The sequence below is a fragment of the Solanum lycopersicum genome, chromosome 7 (assembly GCF_036512215.1).
Source record: "Solanum lycopersicum chromosome 7, SLM_r2.1".
NCBI lineage: Eukaryota > Viridiplantae > Streptophyta > Magnoliopsida > Solanales > Solanaceae > Solanum > Solanum lycopersicum.
This window is the reverse complement of record NC_090806.1, coordinates 29,208,128-29,224,518: the sequence shown is the minus strand read 5'-3', so window position 1 is coordinate 29,224,518 and position 16,391 is coordinate 29,208,128.

Genomic DNA, 16,391 nt, shown 5'->3' with positions numbered 1-16,391 from the left:
GATATCTAAGAAATGAAATTGATAAAGCCAAAGTTAATGCAATATCGAATATGTTTGAGCCTCAAAATATTCATGAGTTTAAAAGTATCCTAGGAAAGCTAGCCGATTTGAGGAGGTTCATCTTAAATCTAGCAGGAAGGTGAAAACCATTCAGACATCTCATGAAGAAAGGTGCTCCTTTTAATTGGGACAAAACATGTAGCGATGCTTTTAAATATATCAAATTTTATATAGCAAAACCTCCTATTTTTTTGCCTCTATACCTAGAAATCCTTTTATTCTCTATATCACAACACAAGAAAGGTCCATAGGATCCCTGTTAGCACAAGATAAAAGTGACGGAAAAGAAAACCATTTTTATTAATTAAGTAGGACGATGACGACAAATGAATTGAACTATTCGCCAATTGAAAATTTTTTCTTGGCAATTGTTTTCTCTATTCAAAAGATGAAGCATTATTTTTAAACTAATGTCGTCCATCTTATTTCTAGAGTAAATCCCATAAAGTTTGTTATGTCAAAACCTGTCCTTAATGACAAACTAGCCAGATGGTACCTCCAATTCCAATAGTTTGAGATTGTGTACATCTCTCAGAAAGCTGTGAAAGGGACAAACATTAGCAGATTTCTTGGCAAACCATCCGATACTCAATGATTGGGATTTAGATGATAAGATTCCTACTGAATATGCGATGTCTATTGAAATTCTACCTCCTTGTAAAATGTACTTTGATGGGCTACACATCGTGGTGGAGTTGGTGTTGGCGTTATTTTCATCACTTCGCCATAAGAGATTCTACCATTCTCCTTTACTTTTAAGAAATGTTGCTCCAATAATGTCGTTGAATACAAGGCATTGATACATGAACTTGAGATGGCCATCAACATGAAGTAACTACACTTACAAGTCTTTGGCGACTCTAAGTTGGTGATCTACCAGCACTCAAAAATTTATGAGGTAAATAAACCTGAATTGCGTCATATAGATGATTATGCTCAAAATTTAGTTGTATGGCTTGGAGACGTAACCTTCAACATGTGTGTAGAATAAAAAATAAGAGAAGCGATGCATTGGCTGCCTGGCTTCAACACTAACCATTCTTAATCAAATGTATGTTACTATTTATCAAAGATAGAAAGTACCACTGCCAAATGAGAAAGAATATATAAAAAATGAGTTTGAGCATCTCGTTGTCGTTTATGAAGGCGCAAAGGAAGATTGGAGTCAAACCATTATTGATTACATCAGTTATGAGAAACTCCCAAAAAATCCAAAAAGAAAGACTTACATTTGTCGTTGTGTGCCTCGTTTCCTTTTATTTAAGGACACATTAAAAGAACATTATTTGAGGGTGTACTATTACGATGTCTGGAGAGGAAGAAACAATGCAAGCTTTACAAAAAGCCCAATTAAGAGTGTGTAGATCACATAACTCCGCACCAAAACTCTACTTTCGCGTAAAGAGAATGGGATATTATTGGCCAACCATGGTAAAAGATTGCTTAGCCTATGCTCAGAGGTGAAATACTTGTCAATTTCATGCAAATTTCATACATCATCCTCCCAAAGTATTGCACCCAACTATCGCATCTTGGTCATTCGACGCTTGGGAATTGGATGTTGCGGAACCACTACTAAAGTCTTTTGGTAGACATATGTACATCTTGGGTGCGACAGATTACTTCTCAAAATGGACTGAAGCTGTCAGCTTTAATGAAGTGAAGAATGAGAATGTTGTAAATTTTATCCGAGTAAATATCATATGTTTCTTTGGAATCCCTCCCTATGTAATAACAGGTAATTTAAAGCCATTTGATAACAAGTTAATGAACAAAATTTATGATCTTATTGTCTTCAGGAAGCGTAAATCTTATATGTATCATGCTGCCACTAATGGTCTTGCTGAAGCATTCTGTAAGACTCTATGCAACCTGCTCAAGAAAGTTGTCTCCAATTTCAAACGAGATTGGCATGGAAGGATGGAAGAAGCTTTGTGGGCATATAGGACAACGTATTGTACACCAAATTAAGCAAAACCATATTGACTTGCTTTTTGAGTTGAAGTAGTACTACCACTTGAGCGTCAAGTACCTCCCTTAAGACTTGCTATTCAAGAAGGACTCACTGAAGAAGAAAATATTCGAATGCGTTTTGCTGAGTTAGAAGCACTTGATGAAAAGAGTATAGTATCCAAACAAAACCTTGAATATTATCAAGCTCGTCTATCTTTCGCTTTCAACAGGAAGTTTAAATTGAGGTGCTCCAAAGTTGGAGACAAAGTTCTTGCGTTAAGAAGACCCATCATTATTTCGCACAAGTTTATGGGATAATTTACCTCAAAGTGGGATGGACCACATGTCGTACAAGAATCATATTTAAATGGTGCCTAGAAGCTTATCGGTGCCGATGTCTTAAGTATCGGTCCTATTAACGCTAAATTACTATAGAGGTACTACCTTTGAAGTAAGATGATGCTACTTACCGTACAAGCCTAAACTACACGTCACTCACGGACAACAAGAGTGTAAAATGTGTACGACAGAACAACTAAATAAATAAATAAAAAATAAATTATTCCCGTAGAACTAAGTTGTGACTTCATCCTCTTCAATAAGGTACGTTGCCTCTTAGAATCATATTCTAAGTTCAGTTGCATGAGTGTCAAAAATCAAATGTTCCCACTTGATCTATCACATCATAGTCAAAGAGATTAGTATTTTGTTTTATCTTTTTTCTCTTCAAAATTTTGACTTGTATGAAGTGTTGATGGGTCAAAAGAGGGAGAAAACACTTATAAAATATGAATTTATTAGTAGTATGCTTGAAGTCTTTAAATTAGTCCAAGTATGCAAGTTGAAGTCTTTAATTCTTTGACTTTAGAAGTTGAAGTATTCAAATCCTCTAAGTATACATGTTGAAGTATCCAAATCCTCTTAGTATACAAGTTGAAGTATCCAAATCCTCTAACTGTGAAAGTAAGACTTCAAGTATGTAAGTAGAAGCCTCCAAATCCTTCAAATGTGCATGTCCTTGAATTTCATGCCTTAAGGTGGGCGAAGTTTGTTTCTTTGCACCTTAATCTAGCCCTGTCGCAGATTTATCTTTCAACAGATCTTTAAATTTATATGCCTTTACTTTGCCCCTTAAACTAGACTTTCCACATATTTATCCTTAAAATGATCTTTGAATTTCTATGCCTTAAGGTGGACAAACTTGTCCCTTTACACCTTAATCTAGACTTTTCACGAATTTATCCTTAGAAGAATCTTTAAATTTCTATGTCTTAAGGTGGACAAACTTGTCCCTTTGCACCTTAAGCTAGACTTTCCACGGTTCCTTAAAAGGATTTTTAAATTTTCATGCATTAAATTTGACAAGATTTGTCCCTTTGTACCTTAAGCTGGCCTATCACGGGTTTATACTTAAAAGGATCTTTAAATTTCCTTGACTTAAGGAGAAAAACCTTGTCCCTTTGCACCTTAATCTAGACTTTCCGTAGATTTATTCTTAAAAGGATCTTTAAATTTGTATATATTAAGGTGGACAAACATGTAACACTTATAAAATGACTTAGGTGAAACTAAAGTTTACCACATGTGTTATAAGGTTTTACAGTCTTGAAATGGTTTATAATGATGTTTTGAGGTGTGTCTAAAGTTTGGTTGTTAGAATTGTATGTAGGTTGTATTAAATTGATGAATTAATATTGTGTTATCTTGGATCATTGGATATTGTGATTATTGGTTTGAATTGGTGACTACGGATATTGGTAAGAGCCTTTGTGGATTGAGTTGGTTGAATTAGTTATTAATTGGAGTTGTTGAGATTGGATTGGCAGTATGTTGACATAACCTTCTCTACATAGTGTAGTATAGCTCTTGAATTGTGATGATTGTATGTCCCACTTATGGTGGAGGTGCTTATCTGATATAATTGTGAAGAATGTGGCCTTGTCTGCATTACTTTATGAATTGTGAAACAATGTGGCCTCATTGACATTAATTTATGAATTGTGATATTATCATGCTATAATTTGGATATGTGATCATTATGAAGGTCTATATAACATATTTGTAGATGTGAAGTGAAAGTATGTGTGCTCATAAGTGATTATATCTAATCATGATACGCTATAGTGATGCCTTATATGTGTATACTTGAAGTTGAAGTGTGAATATTCGTAGTAGACTATATGAACCTGATGATGAGTTATGTTGATGTTTACATAGGAATGTGTAGGGTGACTTGTCGTATAGTTAGTTTATCCTATGTGCTATATAAATGATATTGTATATGTGATAAGATGAACTTTGTGCGGGTATTATTGTGGTAAATATATCTCCCTCTACTTGATACATGAAATATGGATATGACTCTTGACTTAGTAGGCTAAAGCACCCTTGTCATGAATGAATATGTATGATTGAGACATGATCTTGAATAAAGTTAAGAAGGCCATTTATGTGGAACCTTTAAGAAAGGAGGTTGTGATATCCTTGAAGTTGAAAGTCGTAATGGTATCCTTCTTGTGTGAATGATGGACTTAGGGGTTGGTGGGCTGAAACGACATGAAATCATCCTTAGGAAAGTCATTGATCTATCTTAATAAGCATTGTAAAGCAGCCTAGTGGACCCTCTTTGGTAAGGTCCATTATGATTTGGTTATGATTAAGATATCGTACCTCTTCATATGATCCTTTATTGAATACTCTGTCAGAATAAATGCTGGCACCGAGTGAGTATACTTAGGGAGTGACACTAGTCGAGATGAGACTAGAGTACAAAGAAATCCTTGATATTCCTTAACCATGTGCCTATATGGGATGTGTCCTACTTCTACCATTGGAAAGTAGAACACCCTCCATTAGAGTAGGGTTTGACTCCGAATTCCATGCCTAGCTACTATGGTCTATGTCACTTATTGCCTATTCTTATAATGTGGGATAGATGCTAGTGTTGTATGAGTACTATGGAGTTTAGGTAGCGGAATGGGACGCTGTCTAGACATTGCACAACTAGGATTTGAAGATGTTAGTATGTAGGTTCCTTAGGTCTTTTCCAAGACCATTATGTGAAAGTCCTTATTTGTTGAATGTATCCTAAATGTCTTAATGAACATAGTGACTTAAGTTAAAAGTATTTTAATGAAAATGTACTTATCTAGAGTAGCTTTAAGGGTTAGTTAGGTAGGTTCAGAGAGGGTGTATGGGGGGTCTCTTCATGTCTTACCTAGGTGAAGCTTGGATTAATCCTAGGCATGGAGTTAAATAGATGTTATAGAAATAATCTTATCTTAGGTATTCTAAAGGATAACTTTAACGTGTGAAGGGGTTGTATTGGTGGTCGCTTCGTAACTCACTCAAGTGAGCCTTAGAATCACTTTTGGTAGGAGAGTTTCATGTTTATGTGTATTGAAGTGATCTTGATGCTATATCGTTGAAATGTGACTATATGTGCTTATGTTGACTTGTAAGTGATTCTTATACTTGGCTTATGATGGTTTACTCAAAAAGAGAATGTTTTATACAAATGTCCTTTTAGCTTGGTTTTAATTGCATGTCACCATTCTTAGTGCATTCTAATGTACTGATTCCATATATTCTATCTATTTGTAAAAGTGTAGGTGGAAATTGATAGGAGTCCCTGGAAGTGAAGCTTGAATTAGTGTTCATTCAAGCAAATTTAGGGTATGTCCTCAATAGATATGAGGACATTACTATGTTCAGTTTTCTTTGTTAAAGACATTGTAATAGACTTAGATACTTTTATTTTGTTTATGTATGGATCATGTCCCAAGATATTCGTGTGTCTAAGATGGTGACTTTCACACTTAGACTTTCTTATGATTTTCTCTAAAGAGATATTTTGATGTATTATTTTTTCATGTAAAATTTTTTTATTCCGCACTAATTTTCATACATGTATCCAATGAATGTGTCAAAGGGTTTGTAAAAGACCTCCGAGAGGTCAAGTACGCCGTTTGTGATTTGAGGGAATCCGATATCTTCTAGGGTGTGCTTTCGGTTCGTGACACTAACAACATCCAAAATATTGTTCTTTTCTAGAGAGGCACTCACATGGGTGGTTCTTACCACACTTTAAGCAAGTGGGGTAAGTCTTGGTGCCCGAAACACTTCCTTGAGACTTAGAGACTTGTATCTTAACCTTCTGATCATACCTATTCTTGGAGAATGCCATACGAGCTAACGAAAGGCTGGGGCTGAAAATTCTGCTGACTCTGCGAGCGATTTCCACCACCTTATTTTTGTTGAGAGTAGTCACAATTCCCAGTCCTAGCCTTCTTTTTTACCTTTGATTGTTCCCTAAGTTTATCACCCTCAACCTGCTAATCATGAGCCATAATCCTAGAGATGTTCATGTCTCCTAGTAACATAGCATTTCTGCATTTTGTTTTCATCGAATCTAACACCCCATACAAGAATTTATTCATGTGAGCCATGGAGTCACAACTATGTGAGGAGCATACCAGGAGAGTTGGTTGACCTTGAGCACATACTCTTAGACCATCATGTTACCTTGCCTTAGAATCATGAATTCCTAGGCTTTTGCTTCTCTCAACTCTATTCGGTAAAACCTATTCATAAAGGTCTTACTAAAGCAATCCCAAGTAATAGGAGATCCATTTGTACCCCTATTTTCCTTCCACTAAGTGTACTAGATATGAACAACATCTTTCAACTAGTATGACGCCAACTCAACCCGATCATTTCCAGTGACCTACATCACCTAAAATATCTTCTTTATCACATCTAAGAAATTTTAGAGATCCTTACTAGTTTGCGACCCCTAAGAACTCAGGATGATTCATCCTAACAAAGTGAATGAGCCTAGATGATGTTCATCCACAATTAGCATTCACATGAGCTTGACCCCACTGATTGTTCTGGTTGGTGACACTCTAAGACAACATCTCAATGGTATTCCTGAATTCAGCATTGGAGACTTTTTGATCTGGGATTGGAGGAGATGTGTTTGCATTCCTGGCATTCGTATTCCTAGCGTGAGCTCTACGAGAAGGCGTGATCACACTGAAACATAGAATGTCGAGTTAGAATGAAATTAGATCATACCTTACACACGATAAGAGTAACAAGAAAATGAATATTTTTCTAAAACACTTTGCAGCCTCCGTCTCATTAGATGTGGTGCACCTCACAACCATGAAAAGTACTCCACTTAGTATGACTTTGAAGGCATCCTAGGACACTTAAACCTAGTGCTCTAATACTAAGTTCGTCACGCCCCGATCTACCCTTGAGATGTGGACACAAGACCAAGAACCACAAATGATCCCAAGCTAACCCTGGTGGCATGATCATGAGCATAATAAGGATAATAAATTGGTGTAAAAGCTAAATCATAATTAAATGAAAAGATGGATAATACCCATATACTATAACTGAGATGTATGAAAACTGATAAGCTTAATAAAGAGAATATATTAACTCAATACTAAGGTGAAACTAACTATGTCTGAAAAAAGTCTCTAACTAACTAGAAATGTTAGGACTGGCCCCAACTAAGTCTATCAAAATTTAAACTAAAGGACTAAAAATACTGAAAAGAAACTCATGACTATTGTCCATAGAAAACGAGGACTCACCACTGATTCTGCTAAACTAGAGATCAGGAATCGATCTAAGCGTGATCTTGATTCCGAAAACCTCAACCACGTCACGAAAAGATGTAGCGCACATATTTGTCAATACTTGAAAATTACTGAGCATGTAGCATAGAGTAAAGCTGAAATAATATATAATTGAACAAAGCAATAAATCAATGATATAATAAGAACATGATATACTGAATAGTGAGATAACTGAATGTAGTGACCAATTTATAACATGTTGAAACTAAATACTAGATATACTGATAAATGGTCAATGTAATAGAATTTGAGTGAACTGTGGAAGCTATTAATAAACGATAAAAAAACTACATGAGTTAAATATCGAGTCCGATGTATACGCCCCATCGAGAGGACCAAATATACTCTATCATAGGTATAAAGGCATGCTAGCGTGATCACTAAATTGATGTGCACAGAGGTACTAACTATCTACTTGGCTAGTAGTTCTAGGACTATTTGGGTACGTTGAACCCTAGTCTAACTCGCTATTATGCTACTTCCAATGAATTAGGTGGTTAATTAATTTTGACTGAGTTTATGTAGATACTGGATAGCTTATAAATGAACATGCAAACTTAGAATTCAACAATTAATCTGATAATGATGCATTAATAACATAGGCATGTATAAACGAATTAACTAAAATATCTGACCTAGTATGTGTAATTCAAGAACTAAAGAAATACATAGCTAGGGTTACGAAATTCATGCTTTTATATTAATAATAACATAATAATTTGATTTGGATCCTTCTAACAACTAAGAACTAAACAATTCTAACATTAAAGAACCCTTAAGTCTAGTCATGATATGGAAATCAAGAAATTGACTGAAAACTAGGGACCTAATTGGTGAAATAAATCCACTAGTGAAATCCAACATACATGGCGATGAATTCCACGGAGAAATCTTTCGATTTCGAGGCTGCAACTAATGGAACCTTGTTGCGTTCTTCAACTAGGGTTCTTGATCTTTTTCTCCTCTATTGCTTCTAATTTTCTATGTTTTGATTAATGAGATGACTTAGGTAAGTTTTAGTTATGTTTTTAGGCTTAAACTGACTAAGCCCTCATGATTTAGGGTCTAAATGGCCAATTGGTTTGCTCCATTCTCTAATGTGAATATGGTAGCAGGGTATGATATGTTTGAAAACGACAGGTGGTTGAAAGTATCAATATGAGTGTGTTAAAATGTTAATGGTCATCATTGTAGAGATGTTCCTTCAAATATGAAGATAATTTTTATCCATCACAGTGGTATGAAAAAATATTGGGTACATTGTTGTTGATGCAACTCAAATTTGAAAAGTTTTGTAAATCCTCCATCAATATAAAGGAATATAAAGTGGTAGTAAATTTAGTATATTTGACCTTTTAAAGTGATGTTTAGGTAAGTCAAATAAATATGATAATGTCAAAGTAAGACTAATAAAAAAATTGTGGAGCATGTACAAATGATTATGGTCATTTCTTGAAGAAAATGTGACTTGTGTTCGTATATATATATATATATATATATATATATATATATATATATATATATATATATATATATATATATATATATATATATATATATATGTATGTATATATATATATTTGGATTAATGTCAGTTCTCACATATACGGGAGGTTTGAGATATTGAAAAAATATATATTTTTACATGAATGGTCATTTTGATCATATACTTTGAGTACTACACATTGTTGTGGTATGTTTTATTATAAACTCATTGAGGACAAATGAAATAAATGATTTTATTCTATAAAGATTGTGGTCATGATCAAAATGAATATTATTGTGTGGCAACACAAATTTGTCATTGGTTGTCAAGAAATAAGTCTTGCATGTAATAACTTTAATCATGACAATAATAATATTTTTCTCCTTGAAGGAGATGGTCACCATAAGAATGAAGTTGTGAATTCTGTGGTAGTATACAAAATTAATTGAGAGTCTTGAAAGGGCTAATTTTTACAATTCGGAGAATGACATAGTTCATAATATTGGGGTTGTAGTAAGTCTCAAAAGAAATTTTTTAAGTTTCAGAGGAATTGAAAGAAAATAATTTATTATATTGAGACTATAAATTATTAAAATATTAAATATCTTTAATTTACTATGATTAAAGCGGATTGTGAATATTTACATAGATTGTTACATGTCTTTCTCTTGTTTGTTGTATATAAATATGGACATGATGATGGAATCACATGCAAAGGTGAACCAGAAGCTTACTAGAATAAATATTAGTTGGATAATCGGTTGGTCATATGTGATGCAAAAGAAATTGAGAATTCACGTGGAGATATGTTTGAAGAAACAAAATATTCCGTAAGAATTCTCTTGTGTTGCTAATTCTCATGATCAATGTATCATCTAAGGTTGAAATTGTATCCCCTCAAATTATTTGAAATATACAAAAAGGTGAATATGGGTTCGTTCATCTGTCATGTGGACCGCTTACTGTTATGATTTAATACATGAATCTATGGTATGGCCACATATGCATTTGTATCAACTGACAAATTGATTTTTGTAAGGTTGTTTACTCTAATTATTAAATTAAGAGGACAAATCCAAACTATAAAATCATGTTGATAATGTTGGTTGGTTTAACAGAAATTGTATGCCTCCAATTGTAGCTAACCGTTGATTATAAGAACAAATATTTCAAATAAATTTAGTATGAGATGAGTTTATTTTACATGTATGCATCAACCCAACAAGGTTCTCCCATCACAATTGGTTCAAGGTCAGGAACCAAATAATTTTTGTCTAAAAAATTTGATATGTGTACATATGATTTTATTGTTCCATCACGCATAAAGATGGATCCCCAAATAAGGTTTGGGGTAAATGTTAGATTTTCTAATATTAGGGGGAGATATGTTTAGCAATTGAAATTATTTGTGAGGTAAATTATCGAAATCATCGTTAAAAATTGTATACTTGAAGTTTAAGAGATAATTCATTTGCAAAATGTTGGAAAGAATTTGCCAAATGTATTTGCTGACCTAATATTTTAATAAAGTTACAAATGCTCCAATATATGGTCCTCGAAGGACAAAGTTTATGGTACGCCAGAAGCGTGATAGACCAATCAATTCAAAATGTAAAACTCCTTGAGAAAGAAGAGAAGAAAATTATCAAAATGTTCATGATAATGAGGTAAGTTCTTTAAAAGAGCACTATGACATAACACTTCGTAAAAATTTTGCAAAGGTTCAGGTACCTTAAAATGATAAAAATTAAAAAATCTTGATAAGTTATGTCATATTGAAATTGATATCAACATGACCGTTGATGGTATATTTGATATGAAGTAGCACTCAATGCTATAAATGGTTACAAGGATCTTAAATTTGAATATGTCATATAGTGTGGGCACATATATGATTATCCAAATAAAATGCACTATTCAAGTATACTTTGTTTCACTTAGAAAAGTGATGTTTTTGAACTTATAGTTCATTGATAAAAATATATGTTTGGGGGTACAAATGAATCATTGTGTAAAAGTATAACTGTAAGATATACGGTATGGTTTGTGCCTCGAGGCATAAAGGGTTTTCGCAAAAATCCTAATATTATGAAATGAAGATATATTCTCTAGTGGTGGATACAATAAGACTTATTCCAGCCTGACAATAGATGGAATGCTTGAATATGCATAGGGAATGATTAATATGTCTAACTTGACGATGAAGGTTAAATAAAAATCAATAAAGTATTTAAAAGGTGTTAAAGCAATTCCATTGAGTATACAATGGTTTTGAGACTGCTTAACACAAAAAAATCTTCTTAATCTCACGAAAATTATTTGAAATGTCATGTATTGGTGCAATTGGTGCACCTACAGATTACTGGTTATGCAAATGCTATAAGATTATTTGATATCCATAACAAAAGTTATGTGAAAAGATTGTCATATTATCATTCATGTTATGACAAAAAACTAACAAAGCAAGTGACTCAACACATAGAATATATGTGATTTTATTTCAAAATAAAAGACGAGCTTCAGTGAAATTGAAATGGCCAATTCTGAGTCAAAAATGATTTTATTATGTGATGAAAAATACATATTTGATATGCATAAAGTTTGATTGCAAATGGAATGATATTGACACATGGAGACACTACAATATCTTGGAAATTCAAAGAATCACACTAGTAGACACTTCTTCAAATCATGCAGAAATATTATTGATCTATGAATTTAGTCGAGATGTGTTTGGTTGGAATTATGATCTATCATATTTAGAAAATATGTAATTTTCTTTTGAAAAAAAGATATTTCATCCATCATAGACAAAAATGATATATAGCTCAATTGAAGGGAGGATACAATCAAAGCAGATCACACAATATATTTGTTTTTTTTGCAACAAAATGGTGAGATAGACATTTAAAGACCCATTCAAGTGATAATCCTGTAAACTTATTTACTAAGGATTATCAACATCAATATTTGATAAGTTGTGGTATAAGATGTGAATGCATCATCTCTGATATATCAAGTTATGATTTTATTGGGGGAGAAAATTACGCGTAGTAATTTTTTCCTTAATCATACTTTTATCCCAATTTCATTTTTTGGTAAGGTTTGTAACGAGGCAACATTCGGAGCATATTAAAAGATATGTTTATTCTTTTTCCTTCACTAGGTTTTTTTCCCGCAGGGTTTTTTCCTAGTAAGTTTCAACAAAGCATGTTATCTATGGACATATAAGGGGGAGTGTTATAAAATATTATATTGAGGATGTCCACTACACCAAGAAGTTACTCTCACTCATTATCTCCATTACTTTCCTCCATTATGAAGATAATCATTACCTCCAACTTTATAACAATTGTTCTTGTAACATTTTACTTACATAACCTCCTCCGTTATATCATGTTAATGTCATGTTTATGACTAACCTTTTGTATGCCTCTATATTACACTATAAATAGAAGCATAAGAATTCATATTGTATACACTTGAAGAGTTAAAATAATAAGAAAAACTCTCATATCTTGTATCCTTATTTCTATTGCTTTCATTTTCTATATTTCTGGTCTTATTTTGCTTTAGCATTACAACAGAAATCGACTTATATAAATTTTTATAGTTTTCAAACAATTGTTCCCTAATTGTTTGGCTTTATGCAAAATATTTTTGGATTAGTTTTTTTAATTTTCCAAAATGTCGCACAAAATGGGAAACATGGGTTGGGGTGGTTAATTTAGATATAAGAGGGTTTCAGTAAAATTAGAATAATTAAAAATTTAATATCAAACCCTTACAAAAATATAAAAGGTGTTTTATGTGTTGTTTAGAGTTTATAATTAATGGGGGTGACCCTAGTGTCTTAATAAATGAGTGTAGGGTCATAACGTCCAGTCACGACTCTCAAGGACCAACTAACGGGCCCTTGAAGAGGACACAAGGTTTGGCAAGGAGGTTGCCAAGGCAGCGTGCAGGCAGCCCCTTTTTTAGGGTGTTGGCGCGTCACGCCCTTGGTACTTAAAAGGAAAAAAGTCTTCATTGCGATGCGGGCTTGTCACGAACCATTCTGCCTCAAATAAATTTCAGAACCAAGAATTAAAAGTGTCCTCGCAACTCACAGCCATGTTCCAGATTTGGGTGCGTTGTTTTAAAGCCAAATTAGACTTGGTTAAAAAGTCCAAATTGTGTAGGGTGTTTTGGGTACTTTGAGATTTATTATAAGCTGTTTTGAGTCACTTTTAACCCCAATTCACTAATCAAAACAAAACCCTCAAGTTGAAAATCAAAATCTCTCCATTCTCTTTCTCCAAAAACCTCCATTGATGAAGCTTTGAAGCTCCAAGGAAGAAGGTAAAATTCTCCAAGTTTCAATCCTAATTTCATGGGATTTATACAAATAAGGTATGGTTATTTCATCCTAGAGTATTCTATCATTCAAGGATCCAATTCAAAGACTTACTAAAAGATCTCAAAATTGTAGAAATCCTATTTCAAATTCTAAGCATGGGTTCTTGCATTAAAATGTTTAAATTGATGACTTATGAGTTATTCAATGTTAATTTATGGTTTTATTATAAAAATTTTCATGAAACCATGTATTCCTTAAATTCCTAATTTTGGCTCTAAAGTGGGTATTTTGATTATGATCCAATTATGTTGAATTCATGTTTAGATTGTTATGGGTTGTTGAGTTATATGTTGATCATTGTTCATAGTTTGGTTTATAGTATTGATATTAATGTTGGGGTTTGTTAAATCATTAACATGGATTAATTGGTGGCCTTGTCTCATGGACATTGTAATTGGTAAGTTCTATTAATGTGTGGAATTGTTGGAGATGTTGAGGGATGGTGATGGTGGCTATTGTAAGGTGGTAAGTTGACATAATTCCCTTATTTAATGTAGAATTTATATTAAATTGCTATTGATTGGTATGGTTCACTTATGGTGGCAGTGCTTAATTGTTATAATTGCTATGAACGTTAGCATGTCGGCATTATTATAAGAATGTGTAATGTGAAGGTGTTCATGTGATCTTGAGGAATATTATATATGGCTATGTGATGTCGTTAATGAAAGTATGTTACCTCTAAATGTTGGTATGTGATGATAATTGACTATAAAGAGTCTCTATACGTTGATAAGGTGTCTTATTTAGGTAGGCTAGCTGTCGCTACTTGATGAATGAAATTTATGTGAATGTGATATCTTTATTTGGTAGCCTTAGGCACCCTTTCATGCATGTATGAACGAATGTTAGTCTAGAATCGGTAGACCTAAAGTAGGTACCCTTTTATAAAAGACTAATGTGAGACCTTGAATATGAAAAGAAGGTTAAGAATGTGAAACCTTGAATATGAAAAGTAGGTTAAGAAAGAAGCCTTGAAGTGGTAGACCTAAATGATGCCTCTTTCTTGAGTGGAATAATGATCTTAGAGGTAGGTTGACTGGAACGACATGAAACCAAATCTAAGAAAGTCATAAGAGCTATCCTACTGAACTTTGGTCGGCAGCCTATGTGGACCCCTTCTTAGAAATGGTATTACGAGTTGGTAGGACTCGGTGATGGTACCTTCTCTAATACACTTATATGAATGAACTTACTCTATGAGAACTAAGGCAAAACATGAGTGGATATGCTTAAGGGAGTAACTCTACTTGAATATGAGGCTAGAGTACAAAGAAACCTTTTGATATCTCCTAAACCATGTGCCAACATGGGATGTGTCCTAAAACTACCCTTGGCAAGTAGAATGTAATACCTCAAAAATGACTTAGGTGAAACTAGAGCCTAAAATGGTTGTCATGATGGTCTAAGGTACTAAATTGGTCTAGAATGTGGTATTGAGGTAGTGTCTAGAGTTTTAGGTGCATTGGAAGTTAAACGTCAAAGGACAACCAAGACGTTCGACGACTAAGTCCCCTATGTACCTCATATGTGTTTTATGTGTTTATGTGTTATTCATGAGGTTATAAGGTCCATAAATGAGTTATTATGGTGTTTATAGGAAGTGTGTCATGTTTCGTGAAGTTTGGAGGTTAAACGTCCAAGAACGTCCACGACATTCAAAAAGGTTACCTTGAAATGACTTTATGTATCTTGGCATTTTTCGTCGAGTTTTACGTGTTCGTTTTGGATGAAATTCATGTGAGAGGTCATAAAATCGTAAACAAGCATATTTAGGTTGGAAACGACGGGGTGAAAGTCCCCAAGGACCAACCAAGGGTCCTTGAGGAAGGACCCTTTCCTTGAGCCAAGACAGCCCCAAACGACGGAGGCAGTAGACGGATCGTGGGATATTTGATGCCCCATCGATGGGTGTCGTGGGTGGAAAATTAGGCTTTGGAGGAGAGAAGCCAAAGACCAGCCTCAGTCTCAAACCACGGACCAACAAGATACTCCGTTGGCTGGGAAACGGGTCATCGATGGCCACTCGTTGGTTGAGGTTGTTTCTGCGCAGGCTACTGTAATGTTTAGGGGTGAATTTACAATTTCACCCCACATCCAAATAAGAGAAAGGGCGGTTACCTATTTTTATTTTGGGTATTCTAAACATGTTTATAAGTCTTTAACACTTAGAAGATTTCATTCTTCAAAATCAAAATCCAAATTCCATTAGAAAAGCTCTTAAACTCCATTGGAGCCAAAACTCAAGGAAGGGCTTGGATTGGAGAACTGAGTGGAGATTCTTCATCAAATTGGTGGATTAGCTTCAGTGAGGTATTGTTTTCTATCCTTGAAACTCTATTCATCAAGGATCTCAAATTCAAAGAAGTTTCCTAAAAGTTTTCAAAGATGAATTCTCCAATTTTATGATCTATCCAAGGGTTCTTGCATTAAAGGTTTTAAAGTATAGTATATTGATTGAATTGTTGTTAATTAGATGATTTAAACTCAATCAACAAATAAAACCATGTAATTGATGAACCCTAGTTTTTGACTACCTTATGGGTAGTAACTTAATGCTTATGAATTCTAGTGTAGTTTTTTATGGGCTATTGAGTGATATAAGAATTGTATTTGTTGATGTATATGTTGTCTTATATTGATAAATATATATTGAATTGACATATATTCATTGAGTATCATAGTTTTTATATTGAATTGATGTTCATGGCCATGGGTAAGGGTCTTATTGTATTGAATTGAATGATTTAGAATTGGATTGAAGTGTTGAGAATGGATTGGGGGTACGCTACCCTAAATTCTCTTTATTTTATGTTAATTAGACTTCAATTATGTT